Source organism: Prionailurus viverrinus, chromosome B1, assembly GCF_022837055.1.
Source record: "Prionailurus viverrinus isolate Anna chromosome B1, UM_Priviv_1.0, whole genome shotgun sequence".
Classification (NCBI taxonomy): Eukaryota; Metazoa; Chordata; class Mammalia; order Carnivora; family Felidae; genus Prionailurus; species Prionailurus viverrinus.
In genome coordinates this window covers 114,331,856-114,344,316 of record NC_062564.1, presented here as the reverse complement: position 1 = coordinate 114,344,316, position 12,461 = coordinate 114,331,856, and the positions used below count along the sequence as shown (strand labels likewise).

Below are 12,461 nucleotides of genomic sequence, written 5' to 3'. Positions count from 1 at the left end.
ATAGGCAAAGGTTCAAAGGTTGAAAAGAGCATACAACAGGAGAGAATAGAAAATACTGCACTAGATAAGGCCCACCGAACGTCTTGTTACCCACGTTCACATGTTTGGATTTGTTTCAATATTTAACAGGTTCACTTTAGAAGAAGCATTCTGGCTATGGTGTGGAAAATAGACTGGAGAAGAGCAGTAACATAGAAGGAAAAAGCAGTCAGTAGGTTGTTACCATCAGCCAAAGAAAGATACTAGTGGGCAGCACTAGAGTAGCAGTAGAAGGAGCAGAGAAAAGTACACAGATCTGAGAAATTTAGGAGGAGAATAGATAGGAGTTGGTGAATGAAAGTTATAGGGAATGCAGGGGGAGTCAAGGATAGTTCTCAAGTGACTGATCTGGACAATGACCACCATTCACTGAGAGAAGTACAGTGGAAAGAGCAAATTAGATGAGGAAAGGGGTATGATAAATTCAATCTGAGCCATTTTGACTTTGAGATGTCCAACTAGAGATCAGGCCTACTGATCAAACCTTCTAAGGAGATTTCAAATGAAATTCAGCAGTGGTATTATTGGAATCACCAGGTTCACAAACATCTTCAGCAATCCCACCCATTCACAATAATGAGTTCTGACTTCTACTGTTTTAGACCATGTAGTTTTTGCCCCTGATGTTGGGTAATTAATTAATTTTATTTTATTGTGTAGTGATCAAAAGCACCTTTGTTGAAGGAAGTTAATGTTTTCCAACTTCGAAAGACAGTCTTGCTAAAACACAGGTTAAAAGGTATGCACCATAATTTCTAGTTAATCTATCTATAATGTCTTTTTTTAATAAAGAAAATTGAAAGCAAGTTCAGATTCAAGTCCATGAATCACAATCTTGGTCAGACATTTTTGACATTTCCAATTTTAACAATGTCACTAAGATGGAAAAATTCATGATTTAGTAAGCTGTGCAAAGCTCACTGATCATCCAGTATTTAATTAGAAAATCTTCAAGTTTTCATGGCAAACCATGAGCTATATCAGTTCAACTCTCCTACTCTAATCTATTAACCTATCTATTAAAGTTAGAGAACTGAGATACTGGAAATTATTAAGCATGGACTAAAACTTTGGACTAATGATCATATCTGCAGTAAATACTCTGAGCTAAAGGCCAAGGGACAATTTTAAACAGCACTTCTTACTTTAAGCAAACCAACTATGCTTTCTCTTTAGTATTTCTTTTCAATTAATAGTGAAATTTTCCTTACACTTTTTTTCAATTAAAATGAACTTATAATTAAGGCAATAAATGCCTATTCTTGCATGCATTTTCCTGATTTAATAACAGTATACACTAAAAAGGGGCAGAAAGTGTTTGTGTTTTATGTCATTTGAACAATACAAAGAATTTACGATAAAACAACTTCAGAATGCCAATGTCAGGATTCTTCTCCAGAATAGCCACTGTTGTGGCCCTATGCTGCATTCCACCAGGCCTCCTAAATTTTACTTTCAGAATAGTTGATCTACTTTTTCTGATTATCTACCTGCTAAAAGGCTATTAAAAAGAGGCAACATTAAGAGGGTAAGCACTGAGAAAGTCAATCAAAAAAAAAAAGAAAATAAGTAAACGATGTATCAAATTTTATTGATAATACATGTTTAAAACAACAGAAACTACAATTAAGCCCTTTCCTTTCGTATTAACAATGCTTTTCTAGTCCTTCTCTTCTCCCAAGTACTTTTCAATTCCCTACCCATCTTTCCTGCTATAACCTCCAAACATTTCATTTGTCAAAGCTTTTTTTAATAGGGTCTTCTCTTCAAGAGTATAGATATAATAGTCAGGAGCTAAAACATTCAATTCCAGAATCAGACAGAACTAGCCTCCACCTTTAAAAGTTATGTGATATGTGAAAGTTATTTAGCCTCTTTGGGGCTCATTTATCCCATCTACGAAATTGTGATAATAGATTGTTATGCAGATTAACTGAGATAATACATGTAAAAGAGTTAAAACAATGATTGGTACATAGTATAATAAATATCAGCTGTTACTTTTTTTTATTTGCTTGGAAGGCTATGGATGAGCAGTTGAGGAAGTGGACAAGCTACAATTATTCTCTGGAAATAATGAGCTAAAGACGAATGACCTCAGAATCTACACACGCAATGGAGTGGTTTGAAGAAAGAATGCCAGTATCAATCTGATGCCTTCAACACAACTTCCAGGATCCTAAAAATGCTCCATTGATCCCAAAATATACTTTCTAGATTGTTTATGTGGTTGACACTAAACTTATCAAGATGAGAAGGCCAGAACAGAATGTATTAATATTCTAGGGTTGGCTTTCATAAACTGTTGCCTCCTGACCAGTCAGCATGACCTTGTCAATTTATAATGTTTATACACATCTACCATCTTAAAAAAGTATTCACTGTAGGAAGAGAGGATAAAGATTATTCTCAACCATAGGAAAAAATAAAGACAAAAACTGTGGATACAAATCTCTTTCTGTACAGTTAAATTACATCTTTCTTCCAAGCAAAAACCAAGTAGCAATTATCACTATAAAGTCAACCCATGACTTTTGTACTGTCAGCCTTTTGGGAGTCCTCTGAGAGCCTTCAGTATTGCACTCCACACTTATTCTACATTATGTCTTAATTAGATTAAACTGCATCACGTGAATCTGAGATCATCCTAAATCACATAGTGAAGAAACTAATGAACCAAATGCTGAGCTACAGCTCTTAAAACCAGATGGGAAAAAAATCTAAAGAGTTTTTTGTGGGTTTGTTAAAAATGGTCAACTTCATCACCTTTCCAAATATCTTGTCAGAAACCTCTATTCATTTAGCACTACTGGTGACAAATACAACAAATTCTCATTCCTATAGCTGGCAAAATAAGAGGGCCTAATAAATCAGATTAAAACCAAAATTTACCTGTTTTTTAAATAAAAGTTTCCAAACTCATAGTAAACAAAATCATTTTCATATTCAAAACATTAAATGTTTGGGGCGCCTGGGTGGCTCAGTCGGTTAAGCGTCCGACTTCGGCTCGGGTCATGATCTCGCGGTCCATGAGTTCGAGCCCCGCGTCAGGCTCTGTGCTGACAGCTCGGAGCCTGGAGCCTGTTTCGGATTCTGTGTCTCCCTCTCTCTCTGACCCTCCCCTGTTCATGCTCTGTCTCTCTCTGTCTCAAAAATAAATAAACGTTAAAAAAAAATTAAAAAAAAAAAATGTTCTTTCCTATTCAACTGTGTATATAAAGATCCAGGGATCTAAAAAGAAAAAAAAAAGTCAAAGAAACTATAAGATAAGTGTTTAACGTTCCATGTCCCTTATCAAACTAAACAAAATTCCATTGTCAGTTTTGAGCATAATAATTAAACAGTAAACATTCACTTCATTTTTTTTCCTTTAGTCATCATGGCTTTGTACATCTCCTTTATGGACAACACAGTATAAAACAGGCTAAAAAGTCTTTAATCAAATCTGACTTCATCTGAGGCTTGGATTAAGCCCATATTGTCTTTTCTTACTTATGACATCCATTCATCAGGATCATTTCATTAGTATGGAAAACATGTGCATTGTGGAAGAGATCGTTTGGGGAAAAATCTAAAACTTTAAATGCTGAACTTAATTTACCATAAAATCTGGACTGTATGTAAATCATCCCACTAAAACTCATGTTTGGACATTTTTTAAACAAAAAGTGTGATTATCTGTAATATATTATGACATTATTTTAACAAAGCATGATTATTTTCACCACAGGTAATACCATATACATTAAGAGATTTCAGTGACCAAAAGATGTCGGCAATTATTTGAGTTTCCTTTATTTTGTTTTCTTTTTAAGACACTGTTAAATAGAATGTATTTATGCACATTTAATCACAATGCTTATGTATTTTTCATGTTGTAAATTACTGCTGTTATGAGGTCAGAAAGTAGTGACCATTGTCCAAGTTTATAAAGCATATGGAACATTCATACTTGCATATATAGATCACCTCTGGAAAGATACACAAGTAATAGGTTACTGTGACAGATGAGCAGTTTAGCCTAGCGATAGGGTGGGAAAGGCTTCTCTTACCTTTTTATTCTTGTACATCAAACGTGTAACCCAATCAAAAATAACAAAATATTCTAAACTTAAATGTATGAAACCAAAGACATGCACAAATTTAATCCTGTTGTTTATGAAACAGCAAAAGATTACAGACCAATATGATAACCTAATATATATGAACCATAAAGTGTATTTACAAAATAGGACTACTTCCACTGCTCAGGGGGAACAAACCCACGTGTCCCAAGGCTCAGCAAAAAGCTGGCCCCACAGGTGTGTGTGGGCTCAGTAGGAGCACAACCTGCCTGACCTTTGAGATCCAAAGACTCCCCCTTTCTAAGATCACTTCATCAACCAAGAGGCTTCTCTTGGTTCTAACCTTCACAGTTACCTCACTGTTGTTGCCTCTGGACCCATTCAAATAAATATGTAAAGCTCTGAGGGGCAGGTCCCTCTTCTGGAGATTTCCCTGGAAGGATATAATTCAGCACTGCTTTATGATAGTTCAGGAATTTGGCGGTACTTCTCCACCCTTGAGTTTTTCCTTAAATATCTTTATTTCATATTTATACTACATGACACGAATGGTATATGTGACCACTTTTTGCACAAAATTACACTAGTTCGTTTACTCAATAAATATTTATTGAGATGCTGCCATGTGTCAGACCCTGTGTTAGTCACTGAAAAATCTAGGGCATATAATTCTTTCAATAAAAAACTAGAATTTAAAGACTATAATTATCTAAGACTTAGCCAGTACAATTATTATATTCCATTTATTAAACACCTTCCTATGTGGCAGCATTATACTGGACGGCTACTGTACATTGTTTCTAATTCTTCATGGATATTAATATTTTTATTTTATGGATGAGAAAACCAAGGCTAAAGCGATTTAAGTAATTTGCTCAAGGCCAAACACTTGGTAAGTAGCAGAGCAAGAATTAGGACCAGTTTATCTGGTTCCAAGCCTGAATTCTTCCCACTGACTACACCACAGCTATCTCAGTGGAAAATAACATTTTCTTTTTGTATTTAGAACACGGTGTTATTTTTCTTTCTATTCTTATTTTTACTCAAAAAGACTTAAATTTAAAATTCCTAATAATGTAAAAAAAAAAGCAAAGCTAAAACATAATTTTAATGAAGACAAGTAAAATAATGTTGACTGTTAAAAGAAGTTGGGAGAGAAAATGCCAAAGTTACAGTGTACTAAATCCTATTTTACCTAGCTGATACTTTTCTTTCCCCTGGTCTTCTTTTCTCTTTGGCCTTCAGTAAGTGGCTATTAAACAGAATAGTCTTTCCCTTTAGTCTTTCCTAAAATAAATTAGGTGAATATAGCTCTTTTACTTATGTGATGAAGCACCCCCAGGAGACCAACTATGTCAACTTCTACCTTGTCCTCACAGTAATGTGAAAATCCCATCTACCATCTTGGATTTGGTCTTCAGAGGCCTACATTTTCAAAGCCTTTGTAATTCATTATATTAAATATTATTGAGTACCAGTTACATGCTATGAACTATGCAGAAGAGAAATTTGACCAGCACCTTTCAAGGGAGTTCTTTATATAAAAAACTTCAACTCTGGACATCATAGTTATTTTTCATAACTATTTTCATAGTGAGTTCCTTTTTATTTCAAATTTTAAGATGGGGTTGAGAACTTGGGAGTAAATATATAACTTTTACAGCATTCATGCTAAACTTTTTTTTTTCAAAGAATTAGCAGGGAAAGGAATCCCAAATCTTCCAAAATTCAATATTCTCATTGTAAATGCTTTTTTCAGGAAATTCTGACTCATGTTGTCATGCGGTGTATTTTTGTAAATTTTTGAACAGTTAAGAATAAAGAAGTTTATTTCCATATGCAACACAATAAAATTATGCAGGGTGGTGAAGTTTTTCATTAATATGTGCAAAAGTGTGAAAATAAACTACCACTTTCTACATGCCACTTTTAAAATATACCAAATTGTCACTGCCTTTACATGGCCAAATTTTAAAGCAATTTAAAAGCCATATGAGGTCAAATTTGGCCATGTAAGGCCATTTACTTTGGAAATCATTTAATCCAACTCCATTAAAGGATATAGAAGGAGGCAAACCATAAGAGACTCTTAAATACTGAGAACAAACTGAAGGTTGATGGGGAGTGCGAGAGAGGGAAAGTGGTTGATGGACATTGAGGAGGGCCCCTGTTGGGATGAGCACTGGGTGTTGCATGGAAACCAATTTGACAATAAATTATATATATTATATAAATTATATAAATTATGTATACACACACACACACACACACATATATAGGATATAGAAACAGAGGTAATGAAGAGAGTATTATCTAGGATTAATCAAATAATCACCTCTATAATATGAGTTCATTGATATTTGTATTTACTTTCCAACTCTTCATTAAGTTCTTTGAAAGCAGAGTTTTTCTATCAAATGCATACTGAGTATGAACTGTGAGGGAGCCACTGGGTAGACTAGATAGGCCCAGAAATAAATAACTGAGATTTGAAGAGGTTATTACTATGAGAATGATCTATCAAGCCCTCATGGAGCTTCTAACTGGGCCTAGAGCCTTATCATCTGGACTGATACTTGAGTGGTTCTCGAAGGAAGGGTGGGCACTTGCCAGGCAGAGAACAAGAGTAGAGAACATTCCAGGCAGGGACACAAAGTAGAAACCCAGCTAAGAGCCACACAGAGCATTATACGGTCCTGTGGAAGGACCCAATCAGCAGTGAACTATCAGTAAATTAGGCTGTTAAATAATCATTAATATATAGAAAATTAATGCTACCTTTGTATTTCTTTCTTGCTAGAAGATAATAAATGCCAAGTTGTCAAAACAATGTTTTTATATAACTATTACTTCTGAATAGATATAATTAGTTGGTCACAAGCAATTATGTCTGCCCAAGAGTTTCCAATATTATTTCAAGTACTACAGACAATCTTTCTCATGTATCAACAATCCTATTTTAAGGAAATCATCACTCTGTATATCAGAAGACCCATACTAAGAATCAGAAAAAAGAAAAGGCTGACACCTCTTTCTTAGGCAAGTGGCATTACCACTGGGCCTCAGTTTTCTTATATGAAAATAATGATAGTCACTGTTGTATCTGCTGTCCAGGTTGCTATAGAGATCATATAGTTAATGATATAGTTAATGTGAGATCAATTATAAACCTAAAAATTCTAATTTTAGTTATACACACATACATATAAATAAATAAACTAAAGAATTTTCAAAGAGCATTTCTTCAATACACAGGAAAAAGCAGCATTACCCGTGCTGATTCAAAGGGGCACATGCATCCTCAATGTTTATAGCAGTATTACCAACAAGAGCTAAATTATGGAAAGAGCCAAATGTCCATCAACTGATGAATGGATAAAGAAGATGTGGTTTATATGTACAATGGAATACTACTCAGCAATTAAAAAAAAATGAAATCTTGCCATTTGCAACTACTTGAATGGAACTAGAGGGTATTATGCTAAGCGAAATAAGTCAGTCAGAGAAAGACAATATCATATGATTTCACTCATATGTGGAATTTAAAAAAACACAACAGAGGAACACAGGGGAGGGGAAGGAAAAATAAGATAAAAACAGAGAGGGAGGCAAATCATTAAGACACTGTTAAGTACAGAGAACAAACTGAAGGTTGCTATATGGGAGATGGGTGAGGGGATGGGTTAAATGCGTGATGGGCATTAAGGAGGGCATTAAGGATGAGCCCTGGGTGCCATATGTAAGCGATGAATCACTGAATTCTACTCCTGAAGCCAAGACTACACTGTGTGTTAACTAACTTGAATTTAAATAAATAAATAAATAAATACATAAATAAATAAATAGCAGCATTACCTGACACACAGATCTGAATCCTCTCTCCTCTGAATTCATAGCACCTACAATCAGTACCACTCACTTTAAAAATCAATCATCATGTATATTTTAACTAACTTGGATGTAAAGTAAAAAATTAATTAATTAATTTTAAAAGATCAATCATTGTGTATTATGTTTCATTATATATACACAGCATGATCCCAAATTTTTCAAGGCATCTTTTATTTTCCTATCAGTTGTTTTATTTTTTATTTTAAAAATTCTTAATAATCAAAATTCAATTCAAAATCTACTTCTATGATTTTCTAATTAAGAAATCCTAATTTTCTATGTACAGATTACTTTCATCTCAAATTTCCAATTTTGGATATAACAAAAAGAAATTAAAAGAAAAATATATAATTTAATAAGATTCTAATAAATTAACAGCTACTTTCTTTAGCTTTAGTCTGGTTTACAAAGGAAGAAATCATTTCTACAGATTAGTTGACAACTATGGAAAACAGAGAATTATCTTCCATACAATGAATACATATAAAGATTCTTTCAGCAAATATTTTATATTAATATTATTAAATACATAGGAAATATGCCAAAATGACCTAGGGGAATGAGGCAATCTCTTAAAAATGCTACAAATTATCTTACCAGTTAATTTTTGCTAAAATATTCAGATAAATATATAAAACCATCTCTTCCTTGTTAGAATTAAGTACTTAAGGTTCTTGAAACTATTAATGCGAAAATCATATTCTATATATAACCAGAAAATAATTACTAAATTCAGCAAGTAAAACTGGTATAATGACTATTTAAGTAGGTTAGTGCAGAACACATGGCTATAATACGAATTGTCTAGGAACATTAAACCGTATATCTTTTTATATAACACAGAGATAATTAACTTTCTCTATGAAAAATTTCAGTATGTGTTAGCACAGTAAAAACCATTGATATCTCGTACCACAAATAATTGAGACCCAGAGTTATTGGTTGTTGAACTTTCCTTTGATTGTGTTTAACATAGAAAATTAGTTTTTACACAGAAGGTACATGTATATACAATGGCCCTTTTTATGGAGTCAATGTTTTACTAAATCCCCTTTTTGTCATTCTACAAAAGGACAGTCTTAGCCTACCAACAAAACAGCTGAAAAGAACAGTAACAATGAGTAAATTTCCTCCCACTGGGTCTATAAAAAGTGTACATTCCCATCATGAGGAAAGCGTGCATGCAGCATGGTTGAGAAGCAAGTACTGGAACTATTGTGTATTGTGTATATCTCAAGTAGAGAAAAACATCTGTCCTTTTGCCCTGAAAAGGGACCCCCTGTGAGCCTCTTCTCATGGACCATTATAGTTTCCTTCAACCCTGACACTGCACAGGCTTTGAACTGATGGCTGTCTGTCACAAAAAGTTCATCTCAAGCCACTTTTCCTGAGAGGTTTCATAGGGTTTAGACTGAGGTGACCAACCATGGCTTAACAAAAAGATTAGTGTGTCTGGGCACAAAGCAAGACACAGAGATATGAGTGACCCTCTTTGTAACATCTTGCCACACAGAATAAAGAACAGTGAATGTAGTCAACTATAGAATATGCAGAGATGCCTGAGGGAGAAGAAAAGAGGACTGGAGAGGGAATCTGTCTTCACTTGGGAACAAGTGCTCTTTAATGCCAACAGGCATTTCCCAAAGAGTTTTAATGATTCTGTCTCCCTCACCCTTTATACAAGAAATATTAATAGAAATGACAATTTCTATTCAACTCGAGGCAAAAGTAAGAATAGAATGCAATGTTAGGTTTCTCTCTTTGTAAAGTTTTTTAAGAAGGCAATCACTTGGTAGAGTTACAGAACTATAACAGGCCATAAGGGTTATCTACGTAGCACACTGATGCCAAAGGTAAAAGCCTTCCTACAAAATCTTTGACAGGACATTATTTTCCTGTGAATATTTTCCAGTGAATATTTTCCTTCCTTTCAAACTCCCTCCACTAGCAAATACCTATGCATTGTTAAACTCAAAGTTAATTCCTCCCATAAAGTCTTCCCTAGATGACTCTTCTCCACATAGACTGCTCTCAGAGAACTGATAACATTTAATTATGCTTATTACATGTGTGTTTTCTCTTACTAGATGATAAGCTCTCAAGGATAAAGATTACATCCTATTATTTCGTTCACCTAACAAAGTTTGACACATAATAGGCATTTCATAATTACTCATACTGTAATTCTTGAACTCTCCCAATGATGAGAAGCCCATCACATCAAAATGAAGCCATTTTTAAACAATCTTGCTGTTGAGCAGGATGAAGGGCAGGGGTCAGTGAAATGCAAAGGTTTGTTCCCTGTTAATTTTTCCCTCCTGGATCCGAGTTCTACCCTGTAGTTTTAAGTATAAATGGTCCACTACACATTTGAAGACTACCACCTTGCTTTCCTTAACGTCACTACCACCATCTCTAGCTCTTGCCTTTTCAAGCTAAATGCTCCCATTTTCTTCTGCTACTGTTCCTACAAGACAAATGTCAGATGCTTTTCATCCTCATCGCAATCCTCTAGAAGTGCTCTAGTTTGTCAATATTTCCTTTAAAGCTCAATAAAATACTGCATGCATGTGTTCACACTGTGCATCACATATTAGAACTACTACCTACTTTTTTCCAGACACAGTACTGTTCTACAGTAGATGGCCCCCTTAGCCGCCTGGAGCCTGCTTCGGATTCTGTGTCTCCACTTCTCTCTGCCTCTTCTCTGCTTGTGCTCTCTCTCTCTCAAAAATAAATAAGCAAAGGGGCGCCTGGGTGGCGCAGTCGGTTAAGCGTCCGAATTCAGCCAGGTCACGATCTCGCGGTCCGTGAGTTCGAGCCCCGCGTCAGGCTCTGGGCTGATGGCTCGGAGCCTGGAGCCTGTTTCCGATTCTGTGTCTCCCTCTCTCTCTGCCCCTCCCCCGTTCATGCTCTGTCTCTCTCTGCCCCAAAATAAATAAAAAACGTTGAAAAAAAATTTAAAAAAAAAAATAATAATAATAAATAAGCATTGAAAAAATTAAAAAAGAATTTTTAAAAATGTCTCTTCTCAAATTATCTAGCAATCTATTTGGACTTCTGCATGTAAATATAACAAAAAAATGTCCCAAGAAAATCTGTTTTTTAATATACTTCAAACAACAAATAAGAGTCTTGGTTGAAATATTAGTGCGTAGATCACAGAGAAATTTTATCCAATAGCAAATATGTGGGAATCTTTCAGAGAACTTAGATTAGACAGCATTTCCACCTATGTGATTCTGCTTCTACAGTCCAATATCTGAGTTTTCTGGCCCAATTAATACATTTTATTACTACTATGTTACACCATGACCTGCATGTGAATATTCTTTCTCATTTCTAGAACTGGAATATATTCTATCATGTTGATGAACTTAAATTGAATCAGCACATCAGTTCAAACCCAGCAGTATAATTTACTTCCCAGTCAGCATGCAAATATGTTTATATGCTCTATAAGTGTTCAATGATTATATCCTTTATCTAGCATTCATTACTTCTTATATATTGAAATAGTATATTAAAATAAATATTTGGCAGTTTATCAAGTGAAAAAACTGAATGTCTTTAGCTACTAATTTTTATTGAATTTAGTCCTATAATTCCTTGGGGAATATTTTCTATGTTTTTCCTACAAAATTATATTTTAGAGCTGAATGGTCATTTACCAGCTCCTATAGTATTCTGAAGAACTAAATATACTTACTACCAAATATATGAGAAACATATTTTTTGAAAATTTACAATATGCCACACTAAGTACTTAGGTCTGGCTGAATTATGAGAATTGCCTTCTGTAATTATGTAGTTAAATAAGAATATTGTTCCCATGGAACATTTTTCAGTTTCAATTCTTCTCGTAAAGAGTTTGGTGACTTGGATATGATGATCACTTCCCTTTAAGAACTCTCTCAAATGATTTTCTTAAGAAAGTAAACTAATCCTTCAATTTGCTACAACTTGTTTAATATTCAATTTCAAATTCTGCCTTAATTATAGCAATAAGATTTTCATAGTCAAGGATCAAGGAATGCAACAGCCATTAAGAAAGTAATTTTATGATTATTTTTAAATGTACCTCTCTCATAATTAGAAGCAAACTATGAGTTCTTGAAAAGTATGAAGTGTATAAAAGCAAATAATCATATAAAAGGTATTCTATAATACATGTTTTCTTCAGTCCAGACCAGTTCTTAAAATCCTGCAAATAAGAATACAAACATGAATAGTCTACTCTAATAAATCCTAATCTAATGATCCTAAAGGTACCGAAAGATGGGGCAGGCTCCAGGAGCTAATAAAGGTTTTCCACTATCTCATGAGGAAGCTAGAGCTCCTAGAGTTCTTCCACCAGCTGATCTGCAATCCCCAGTTTCAGAGAAGTCTTCAGACTGGAGTAGTGCAAAAACACTCCAGCATTTGATGATGACACTTTTAATGGCTTTAACAGTAATCACACTGAGA

General features: G+C 34.4%; 1 protein-coding gene across 1 annotated transcript in view; it reads right to left on the bottom strand.

The window, feature by feature from the left end:
• Nucleotides 1–12,461, bottom strand: part of COL25A1 (collagen type XXV alpha 1 chain) — a 471,130-nt gene that overhangs the window by 435,689 nt on the left and 22,980 nt on the right. The gene's annotated exons all lie outside the window — the stretch shown is intronic.